Here is a 12,194-nt window from a genome sequence, read left to right as displayed (position 1 = left end):
AAAAAAGTAAAAAAAAAAAAAAAAACACAACTCTAAGACCAAAACATCACATCATTAATGGCGGGACCCACTGCCACCTAATTAGTGGGAGCACTAATTAGTATTCCCAAGCATTTTTCTTATTTTTAGTAGTGGATGGAAATAATTCATAATAAAGAGATTAAGTAAAATTGTGTTTGTTTTGATAATAGTTATTAGTGTAGGAATTGTTAAATTATTTCTATATAAAATAATAAAAAAAATTAAACATTAATATTTTAAAAAAAATCTTAATATAAAAATTTTTTAATACCCTCACTATTTTTTTAATACCACCTCCACCCCTCTATCTCAATCCCCCTTTTAATATCCATCTTAATCCCCTTCTCCATCCTAATTTCTTCCCCAACTCTACAAGCAAAAAGAACACTACGGCCCCGTTTATTTTGAGAGATAGAATTGAGGGATGTGAGGGATTAATAGGGAGGGGATTGATAGTGTGGGAATTAATAGTGAGGAATTGTTAAATTATTTTTATATAAAATAATAAAACATATAAAAAAAATAAACATTATATTTAAAAAAAATTCCCAATATATAAAAAATAAAAAAAAATTTAATCTCCTCATTATTTTTCTAATACCATCTCTACCTCCTCCTTACCAATCCCCTAATACCAAGGGATTATTAGTCCATTTCCTATCTCTCAAAACAAACATCCCATTCTCAATCCCCTCCTCACTATCAAACCCAATCCCCTCCCCATAACCCCAAACAAATGTGGCCTACATAACCTCACCTCCATTTTAATCCCCTCTCATCCATTACACCTCAAAACAAACGGAGCCTAAAATGCTGCGTTTGGAAAACTAAAGATTGAGTTTTTTTTGGCTAAAATAGTCACAAAAAATAAAATATTATATCTAACCCATAATCATTACATTTTTTTTCTCATAAAAAAACTAAAAAAGTCAAAAAAGTCAAAAGTCCTTTCTAAACGAGATTTTTTAGCCTCAGGTTAAAATAGCCAAAAAAATCAAAAAGTCAAAAAGTTAACCCACTTCCTAAACGAACCCAAAGTAATGTTAGGGCATCAAATTTTTTGTTAAATAAATAATCAAATGTCTCACATGTGTGTAAAATTCGTAATTTTGTGAACCTTAAATCTATGTGTGACATTTAATCATTTATTTGGTAAAAAATTTAAATATTTGCAAAAGTACTTCTAATGGGCTGTACGTTGACTATTATAATTAGTTTTTTTTTTTATAAAAAAAAATGGATTAGTTATTGTACAAGTTATTTTAACAAAAAAAAAAAAAAAAAAAGAAGACAAGTTATAATTAAGGAGTATTAAAAGACTTTTTAAACAATTTATGCATATAGTTAAATAAAATAAAAAAATAGTTTAAATATATAAATAAAAAAATAATTAAATAAAACAAAGGGCATTCTTTTTTCCTGCTTTAACTGATGAAAAATAAAAAATTACTTTGAAATTGTTTTGTCAAAAACATATTGCTCTGGTTGGTGGTGTAGTTTCTTAAAAGTATTTATAATTTTTTCTTTTTAAAAATATTGTGTGAAAGTGTTTTTGGTATAATTTTTATCTATAATTTATTAGGTTGAATTGATTTAAATAAGTTGATTGTTTAAAAATTGGGATAGTAGTACTTTGTGGTGTGTCAGTAGGGGTGCTCGTGGTTCGGTTTTGGTCGGAGAATTTCTAATTCGTTATCTGTTCGTCGGATTGGTAAATTGAAAAAAATTAATTTGCATCTGTATGCTAGATTGGTGGATGCAAATTGAGCGGATTGACGAATTGATGCGAATCGATTTGGCAGTTTAAATTTTTACAAATTTTGAACATAATATAATAATTTGTCAACATTTTTTTTGGATAACAATACAACTCAACATAACTAAAAAATTATCAAGTAAATTGTCAAACACCAATAATAAATACATATAAAAAAATCATGCATTATCAAAACTATTCATTACTTTTTTTTTTATTCAAAAACTTTTTAATTTGATTTTTAAAAAAATGACAAAATTAAGTCTTATATTTTTCACACAAAAATATCAAATATTAACACTTGCCATTTGATAAAAGAATTTTCAAATTGAAAAAAAATTGAAAACACAACAAAATATCTAAACTCTTTTTCAATTAAAAACAAAAACAGAATATCTAAGCAAATTGAAAACACAAAGTTTTACAAATTACTAGGGATGCTCACAGTTTGGAGGTTCGACTGCGGTCAAAGGAATCTCAAATCTACCAACCATCCAAAACTAGGCAGATTGAAAAAAATCAATCCGTAACCATCTGCTCGTCATTACACATCTGTCCAAAATGCGGCGGATTGGTTCGGTTCAGTCAATTTGAACGGATTGGAATATCCGCTGAGCACCTCTAAGTGTCACTATTGAGTGGCCATTAGGGTCCATTTGAAGATCCGTTTTAATGATCTGAATCATTTATTTTTTAAGATATATCGAGTAGAATATATTTACAAAAATCAAATTAATCAGATATCAATAATTCTTTTATCAAATCGCATTTATATTTACAAAAAATGAATGACAAATGTGATTTGAAGTATAAAACGGAATACAAATGCCATTTGATGAAAAGTTATGGATATCCGATCAATTTAAATTTTTATAAGTATATTCTACTTAATATATCTTAAAAATATAAATAGTTCAAATTATCAAAACGAATCCTAAAATGGGCCCGGATGACTGCACAACAATGACTGTCGTGCAGAGGCACAAGAGCCTCGCTACCTCCTACTTTTGTCTTGTAGTTTTTAATTATTTACTTTTAGCTTCGAAAAAATCTAAATAAACTTTGTGTAATATCACTTAGGATATGCCTTCTCTCCGGTCCAAATCTTGGTCCTGTGAGGCCTATTACAAGTCTCAATTTGACTGTTAAAATTATTCATTTTCTTAGATATTTTATGTGTATCATCCACATACAAAAATTCATATCGATCTAATAATCATAATATATTCAATTTATCACACTTGTCTATAAAAATAGACTAAACATGTGTTATTGAAAATAAACCACATTTTTTTTGTGAAATGCTATAAATTTAATAGGTTATAATTATAAAACCAACTTAACTTTTTGTGTTTCATATATACAAAGGACCTTAAAAAATAAATGGTTCAAATTATCGAAATGAAACTTATGATAGCCCCCATGAGGCCAAATATCACCATTCAGTTCAGATTTGGACTTGAGGGAAGTCCAGCCCTATTATATGTAGTGTGCGAAAGTAAAAGGAAAGTTACGAGTAAAAAATATTGACTCACCTTTATTGGATGATAGAAAAATAATGAATAATTCACTCTATGTTGTGCTTTTTTATTTGTTGAGAATATCATGTAAGCAATGTTCACATGATATTTCAAGAATATTTATTTATTTATTTTGTAATTCTATATGTGTGTTCAGGAAAAAAAAAAAAAAGGACCGGATTGGATTGAACTAGATCTCGGCGTTGATTATGCCAACTAGGAGCGGCCAAGCATCCATCCGATTTGCCAAAACCAAATAGCGCGAACCAATCCGCCACAAAATGGATAGTTTCAATGATCAGAGCAGATGGATGCGGATGCATTTTTTCTAATTTGCCTATGTTCGGACGGATGGCAGATGAAAACGTCCCTAAAAAAATGATGTTATATTTTTATGCTTTTTGTGCTAAAAAATAGCCTTTTATTTAGTAATGATATTTGCTATTTATGAAATACGAAAATTGGTCTTTATTTTTATTATAAAAAATGAAGAATATAAAAATTTGGGTCTAAAATAGTAAAAGATAGTTTAAAAAAATACCCAAAATAGTCAAGCTCATCGCCAAATAGGCCCTCATCCACCCGTTAACTCACATAGCTCACTCAATTCGTCTTCACTAACTAAGCGGATGAATTTTTCCAAATCTACCCAAATTCAAACGGATATCAAATAAGAGGCTGCTTGATCTAATCTAATCCACGAACACTCCTAATACAGACAAAATTTTATGTAGTTGTCCTATGACTCTATGAACAAGGCTCCTCTAAAGTGATTTTTCTTAGATCATCCTCCATTTTTTTTTTTTTTTTTTTGCTAGAGCCATCCTATGCCATTGTAAATGAGAAAGCTATCGTCATGATCTGGTTGCAAATCTTTTTGATTAATTATATTTTTGGTCCCTAAATAGATTTTTTATATTCAAAAAATTTAATTATGTGAATTTCATTTTTAAAATATAAATATTTGTTAAAATGGTTTCAATGATTGATATTGTTAGTATTTATCATTAGAATCAGAGATATTTTTTTGTTGAGGTATAATTTTTTGACAATAATAAATACCAACTAAGGTAAATTATAACATATTGACAAAAATAAAATGTTGGATCAAAATGACATAAATTATATAGTTTAAGGTCGAAGCTATAATTCACTCTAATCCATTCTACTAAGAAAATTATTATTTACACTATTCTTTTATCCTCTCATATTTCCTTTGTGAAAAGTAACATAACCATAAAACAAAAAAATAATGTGACTAAAGATTAATGTGAATATCATTTTCCTTACTAATTTTGATTGGATGGTGATAAAAGTGTTTGGGGGACATCATCATAATCAAGTTGAAATACGGCTAAAATAACTATAAAATAAAATAAAAATGTGTGCTTCGAAAATGAAGCAATGTCAATGTTATCATGAAATGATGGTGGTCTATCATGGTAAGGTTCACAAATTTCAAACTTTCTTTTTTTTAACCTCTATCTGAAGTTTGGTATAAAAGAAAGGCATGTGGAAAAAAAAAATCTCAAGATAAAGTTCTATAAATTAGGCTGACAGGAAGTAATTCTTTAGTAATATAATTATGTTCAATGCCGCTTAATAGGCAGTGATTAATGTTGATATATGTTATTAAAAAATATATTAATATATACGAAAAGTATAGATGCACATTAGAATTCTAATATTTTTGATATTATTTGATTATTAATGAACGTGTAGTGGATTGTAATTAGCAGGATTTAAAATAAAAAGAAAAATGCTAAATGATTATTAATATCAATATATATATATATATATAAAGCATATTGCGCACGGTCACGGGTTCGATTCCCCACTGGGTGAGTGCTTGCAGCAGTTTGAAAGGAGTACACGGCTTCCCCGGGGTACACGGCTTCCCCGGGGTACTTACCCCGCAGAATTAGTCTTGGCTTCCCGAAAAACTAAAAAGTTAGGGATACCTGCGTTATCAAAAAAAAATATATATATATATATATATAAAGCATATTGAATTACGTAAAAATTATAGGGTAAATCTTCACTTTACTATCATGTTATTTACTTCATGCTTAATTTACCCTTTTGATGCTTGAAATAAGCACATAATCCTTTTTTTGAGAACTAAAGTGCACCGTTTATAACATTAACAACTTAAGAGAAGAAAAAAAAAACTAAAATACCTCCGTTTGTGTCATTTTTTTATATTCAAAATGCATTTAATCTTTTTATTGTTTACGCGTGGTTTGTCCACTGACATTTAGAATATCTAACAATGTATTTTAATTCACAAATTATAAGGAGTGATGTGTTTATTTTCAAATGATAAAAGGCAAATTGCACTTGGAGTAAACGGTAATAAATATAGTCAAATTTTCCTTAAAAAATATATAAAAATATGAAAGAATGTGTTAAAAAAATATTTTAACAATTTCTAACTATTTTAACATTTTCTCTAAAAGCCCATAAAATGAAAAGGTAAGTTGAATGGAAAGGTCACAGTTGATAAGTGATATAATTTCTATGTTGAATTTGTAATTTTTTAATATTTTTGTACAATCGATAAAATAGAACAAGGAAAAAAAAATTCGTATTACGCAATAACGATAAGATTGGAATCTAAATATCATGTCTAGTAAGAGAACGACTCATCATCTACCATATTAACTTTTAATATCCATTTGTCTGTTGGATGGAACCACATAATATCTGCCCCAATAGTGGGCCCAATGAGTTGTGGCCCCCCTGAACCAGCCAGACCCAATGTTAATTGCAGGCCCATTGTCTCAGCCCATCCTGAATCAACGTTCCATTTTTTCCCAATAGGTTCAAGCCCAATCCCACTTGGTTTGAGCTATTTTACTTTCTTATTTTTTTTTTTTTTTAAAGTCCAATTATTAATGAAACAACATCTAGAAGTGCAGTGAAAAGATATAATCCCACTCGAATTCATGAACCCAAAAAACAGTCTAACTTAATAATAATAAATAAATATTGAGATATCAAACTAAGTCTTCGTTTGGGATGTGGGTTAGTTTTTTGATTTTTTAAATTTTTGACTATTTGAGTCTGGGATTAAAAAATTTCGTTTGTGATAGACTTTTTGACTTTTATAAAAGAAAAAATAAAATAATTATGATTTGGATGCGATATTTTGTCTTATTAGATTAAAAAACATATTTTATCTTTTTGTGACTAAAATAGTCCCAATCCAACCCAACTTAAATCCTCATGCCAAACATAGCTTAATTACATTAGATTGGGAATAGACCCAGCTTCGTTTGGGATGTGGATTGACTTTTTAGTTTTTTTGCCTATTTTAGTCTGGGTTAAAAAATTTGGTTTGGAAAGAATTTTTTGACTTTTTGAATTTTTTGACTTTTTTTGTAAAAAAAATAGTGTAATGATTATGGGTTAGATGTGATATTTTATTTGTTATGAGTAAAATAACTTATTTTATTTTTTGTGATTAAAATAGCCAAAAATCATCTTTCCAAACGGTATAATGGGCTTATTTATTTGGCCCATACAGCATTAAATTCTAAAATAAAAAGTAAAAAAGTTAAAATGAAAATCATAAATCAAGGTTTTAGAAGGCCTAAAATTTTGCTAGTTTTGAGGCTATGTAAAGAAGCATCCTAGTACTTTTATAGCATCCTAATGTAGCATATTCCCCTTTTTTTTAACTCTTTTGCAAGAACCTCTAGGCCGTTTGGAATCTCTACCTTTCTTAACTTGTAAGCTAGCCCAAAAAAGAAGAAAGAAGAAAAAAAGAAAAAAAAAAGTGGTGTTAATTACATTGACAATCCCTATGTTTTCCTGAAATTACACTGGCATCTCTTTTGTTGTCTAAAATATCACTTATTTCTCTTATTTTACAATTTTATGTAACATATAAATCTATCTATTTGTCAACTATGAGTTGTCCAAAACGGTTTTTCCCATGTTATTGATTAAATGGCAAAATTCATTTTACCTCTTTATGGTATGATTTGATAACACTTTATCCTCATATTTTTTTTAAAAAGCCATATATCCCTTATAATTTTAGATTAAAACGCAGCATTAATTCCGTTAATGCCAACAATGAAAAGACAATTATACCCTTCTATGTCTTCTTCTTCCTTTATTTTTGTTTCTCTTTATAAATAAATAAATAAATTTATATAAGGGGAAAAAATAGAAATATAACACAAATCATTTAAAAAACTAGAGTTTTTAAAATATTTTTTTAATAAACTTAATTTTTAATTTTAATTAGATATTATGATATACATGTATATATACCTTATATCTATAGACACTGCAATTAATTTATGATTTAATTTGTTATATATATATATATATATATATATATGTATATGTATGTGTTTAATTTACAATGTTATTACATACATAAGATAATGTTATGGTAATAAATTAGGTGCTTCGGTTAATTTATGATTTAATTTGTTTTATATATCTATACTTCTATACTATATATTAAGCAAAATGAGATTTTTAACCCCCAAGACCTATGGGAGTTTCAATATCCCAATCTGAATTTTTTAAATTTTTTATTAAAAAAAAAATTCAGTATTTATTGATTTGGTCAAAATCTCCTGATCAGCATTTATTAACTTTTTTCAATTCACATATCTTTCCACATGCCTGCATTTATTGATTTGATCAAAATCTCCGATAGCATTTAAAATCCCTTCATATAAATAATTATAAATACAATCTGTGTATAGTTACTGCAGTACTCTTTTCAACTTCTCTCATACACTATGGTTAGTGATAAGATTGTTAAATTATTTTTATAAAAAATCTTTAAAAACATAATTTATATATTAAAAAAAATCTAAAATAAATATAAATATCTATAATTATCTCATGCATAACACAGGTGATAGGCTAGTATATATATATATATATATATATGTATGTTTATGTTTATTTTGAAATGTTATTAAATAAAAAAGGTTAAAAATTAAAAATTAGATTAAAGTAGTTTGATAATCAATTTTATAATGATAAATTAAGATATTTAGGTTAATTTAATGTGTTATATATATAGTATGTATGTTTAATTTAAAATGTAAAAATGCAAACAAGACGAGCTTTGTTATTTTACATTGGAATTTAAACTTTGATTAATTTTTTTCTTTCCCCACTCTCAAAATAGGCACATGAGATACCCTCTCTGTTAGTTTGGATAGAAATTGTAGCTATAGCATTTTAGTCCAAAATTACATGGAAGATATATAACTATTTTTAAAAGACATGAGATAAAGTGCTATCAGGTCATACTATAATAGGATAAAATGAGTTTTGCCCTTGATTAAATATTCTAAAATGCCAAAACTGATCATATTTAATTAACATAATTTATAATCCATTATATGAATTTTATTTAAAATAAAAAAATGTTACCTAACTAGCCATCCACCATTTTCCACACCAATAAAAACATTCCAAAGATTAAAAGACACCACAACAAATCTACAAATCAAAGCTGACCTCTTTACAACGTGATTAAAAATTTCAAAAAATAAAAATAAAAATAAAAATTCTTTGAATAGAAAATGTACTAAATTTTTATATTTTGTTTTGTTCAATAAAATTTTGAAAGATTTTTATACAAGTTATCTTTAGAGCTGAGCAAGGATTTCAAAAAGTTCGCAATTTGAACCGGTCCAATCTAATTTAGTGTTTAAATTGATTTTTTTGAATCAGTGATTTAGTTCTGGTTTGAAAAATTGGGAAATCGGTATCCGCGAATCGATTCTGGCTTTGAGTTCACAGTTCCAGATTAGAATCGAACCAGACTCTATGTAACTTAAACCATATACATATCATACGCTCTGCTACTGTTCTTGTTGCTATTCCTGTTGTTGTTGTTTTTTTTTTTTTTTTAAAAAAAAAAAAAAAAATTATTTAGCATAATTTTAGTTTTGTAATTGTTGTTGCCATGGCAAAATGTTTGTTTGATGGGAGTTTTATGTTTATTACATGTTAAACAATATATTTATTTACTAGATATTATGTTTATTTAAGTTATGCTTCGAAAATTATGGACAGATTAATGTTAAACAATTTATGATAGATTGAATTTTTTTTAAAATATTATATTATATTATTTTTTTGTGAACAGATTATGCGAAAATCGTGGTTCCAAATCGAGCTAAACCGTGTTTAAATGGTTTGGTTCGAATTGGTTCCATACTTTAAATGGTTTGGTTTGATTTTAATTTTTATGGAATCGTAAATAATGAATTGATCCTAATTTTACCTTAAACCAAACCAATCCGGATCATATTCACCTCTAATTATCTTACCCAAAACCACATCTTTTTGCATTTATATATATATATATATATATACTATTATTAAGGGAAGATTGGACTAGACCTAGTGTCCAAGTCTTCTTCTCATGTTACATGGCAGATTTTTTTATCTTAAAAAAAAAAAGTTACACAAAAAAAGCCCATAAGATTTGAACTCGAGATCTCAAGTTTAATAAAAAAAAACTCTTACGATTTGGACAATATATATAAAATAATATTAATTATTTATTATTTATTTTTATTCTTACTTATTTAAATTACACAGATATGACGTGTGTCACTTGCTAATATATATATATATATATATATATTAAATTTGATTGCTTTTTAGAAAAGAAAGAATTAAAATCCTTCTTGCATATGCTTATGGCATTTTTTGGGTTCATAAAATATTATTAAATAATAATAATAATAATATTATCATTATTATTATGCAATTGAAAACTTTTTAAAAAGTAAGGTCTATTTACAGAAAACTATTTATATGTATAACTTTTCAAAATCTTAGTGCATCTCTATTCAGAATTTTAAATTTGGCATGTTAAATTTTTTTTTGAAAGCGTTGTAACAATTTGAAATTTTAAAAGTTGTTTCTCAAATTTTATATTAGTATTATGGTTATATGTAATAATATATTATAAAAATAAATAAATATAACAGTGGTAACAATAATAATAATAATGGATTTGGTAGCAAAATAAATAATTAATTTTCTGTTAGTATGCGATAGAGTGTAATTTAATTAGGGATTAATTTATTTATATAATTGTATTAGAAAACTGGACCAAAGTATAATTATCTTAAATATTTATTAAAGATAAGAATAAATCCATATAATTTATGATTGAATCTGTTGGAGGATACGCGATGGCCACGTGTTGGCCAGCTAATACTCTTATCTCTCTATAAATAGGGAGGAGGTGATCAACTGGGTGGGAAAAAAAAAAGGAAGAAAAGAAAGGGAAAGAAAGGAAAACTTAAGGAAAGAAAGGGGAAGAAAATACTAGAAGTGAAGAAGATCTTTGATAATAGAAAGAAATAGTGAGGTATTAATTTTAAGGTGAGTTATATTATACCTGTTGGACAATCTTCACTGTATTTAAAAGGATTTAATTCTGTTGTGTACAAAACAACAACAAGAATAAAAGAAATAGAGTAAAGGAGAGAATATGTTTGATTACAAAAATCAAACTCGAAATAAAAATAAATAAATAAAAAACAAAACAGATTTTATTTTGTTACAAAAACAAAATTAAAATCTGAATAAATAAACAAATAAAAACAACACTGAAAGTAATTAAATAACTTACTTGATTTAATTTCTTCGAATTATTTTTCTGATCAAGTCCAGTGTTTAACACTGTGTCCTTAAGATAGATTCGTCCTCTCCACGGTACTTTCAGAATTCGGACGTCTATCTCCCAGGATGAAATGATCTACCACAAACAATAACAGCACTACTAACTGTTTGCCTTACGAACACACTAAGTGTTTACACTCTTTCTTTCGGAAATAAAATGCAGCAAGATGAAGAATATAGATAACAGAAGTGAAATACGAAATTTCTGAATACAAAATATCAAATGAGGGTGGTCCTATTTATAGATGTGAAGGTGGCTCTTGGTTTTGAATTAAACAGGTATGTAGCTCTTGGTTTTGAATTGAACAGGTATCATACCTGTTGGGTTTTGAATTCAAACAGATTTGAATAAATTCAAACAGATAGTAAAACGGGAAGGGCCCTGTTTGGGTGTGCACTAATTCCAAAACAGTTTATTTCTGTTTGAAACCAGGAAGGGCCCTGTTTGGATGAACAAAAAATCCAAACCAATTTAATTTGAATTATGGATTTTATTTTAATAAAAAATAAAATTAAATTCAAATGTTTTTGGCCCAAAAAGATTAGAAGCCCAACACAACCACACACCCGCGCCCAAGCCCAGGCCCAGCCCAGCCCGCCCGACCGACCGGACGGACGGCGGCGGCGCGCGCGCGTGTGTGGTGATTTTTGGGTCCAATGGGTCTAGCCTATTTTGCCCATAACCTCTCCCTCTAAAACACTTGGGTACCCCTTGGGGCACACCCCAAGTATCTCACCCTAAGCCTTATAAACCCTTTCAAAACTTCCCATCAAATCAATGTGGGACAAGCCAATTTACAACCTTAAGGAATTTCCACCAAAACTCCATTTCCATGGAGCACACTTTGGCTTCAATTTCCCATTCACTCGGTAATGGTTTTGAGCAACCAAATATACCACGTGAATCACAACGCGGCATAGAACGCGTTACCACTTTGACCCGAGTAAATCGACACTCGGGGCCCACCTAAAAAATAGACCAAACTTGAGGAAAAATTAACCATTTCCAACAATCCCCCACATGAATGGAATTTGATGACAACGGAAATGCAACAATATGCAGACTTAACGAAAGAGTATAAGTCGAAAATATCTTGCATCAGGATAGGTAGTTTTCGGCTTTGAACCTTCCCTAGTGATAACCTATCGGACTTACTGGCTAACAAATGGACGCGATGCCTTGAATTGTTCAGCCGTTTGTGTAAGCCAAG

Source organism: Camellia sinensis, chromosome 6 (genome assembly GCF_055761805.1).
Source record: "Camellia sinensis isolate YWXY chromosome 6, ASM5576180v1, whole genome shotgun sequence".
Lineage (NCBI taxonomy): Eukaryota > Viridiplantae > Streptophyta > Magnoliopsida > Ericales > Theaceae > Camellia > Camellia sinensis.
This window is presented reverse-complemented; position numbering follows the sequence as displayed.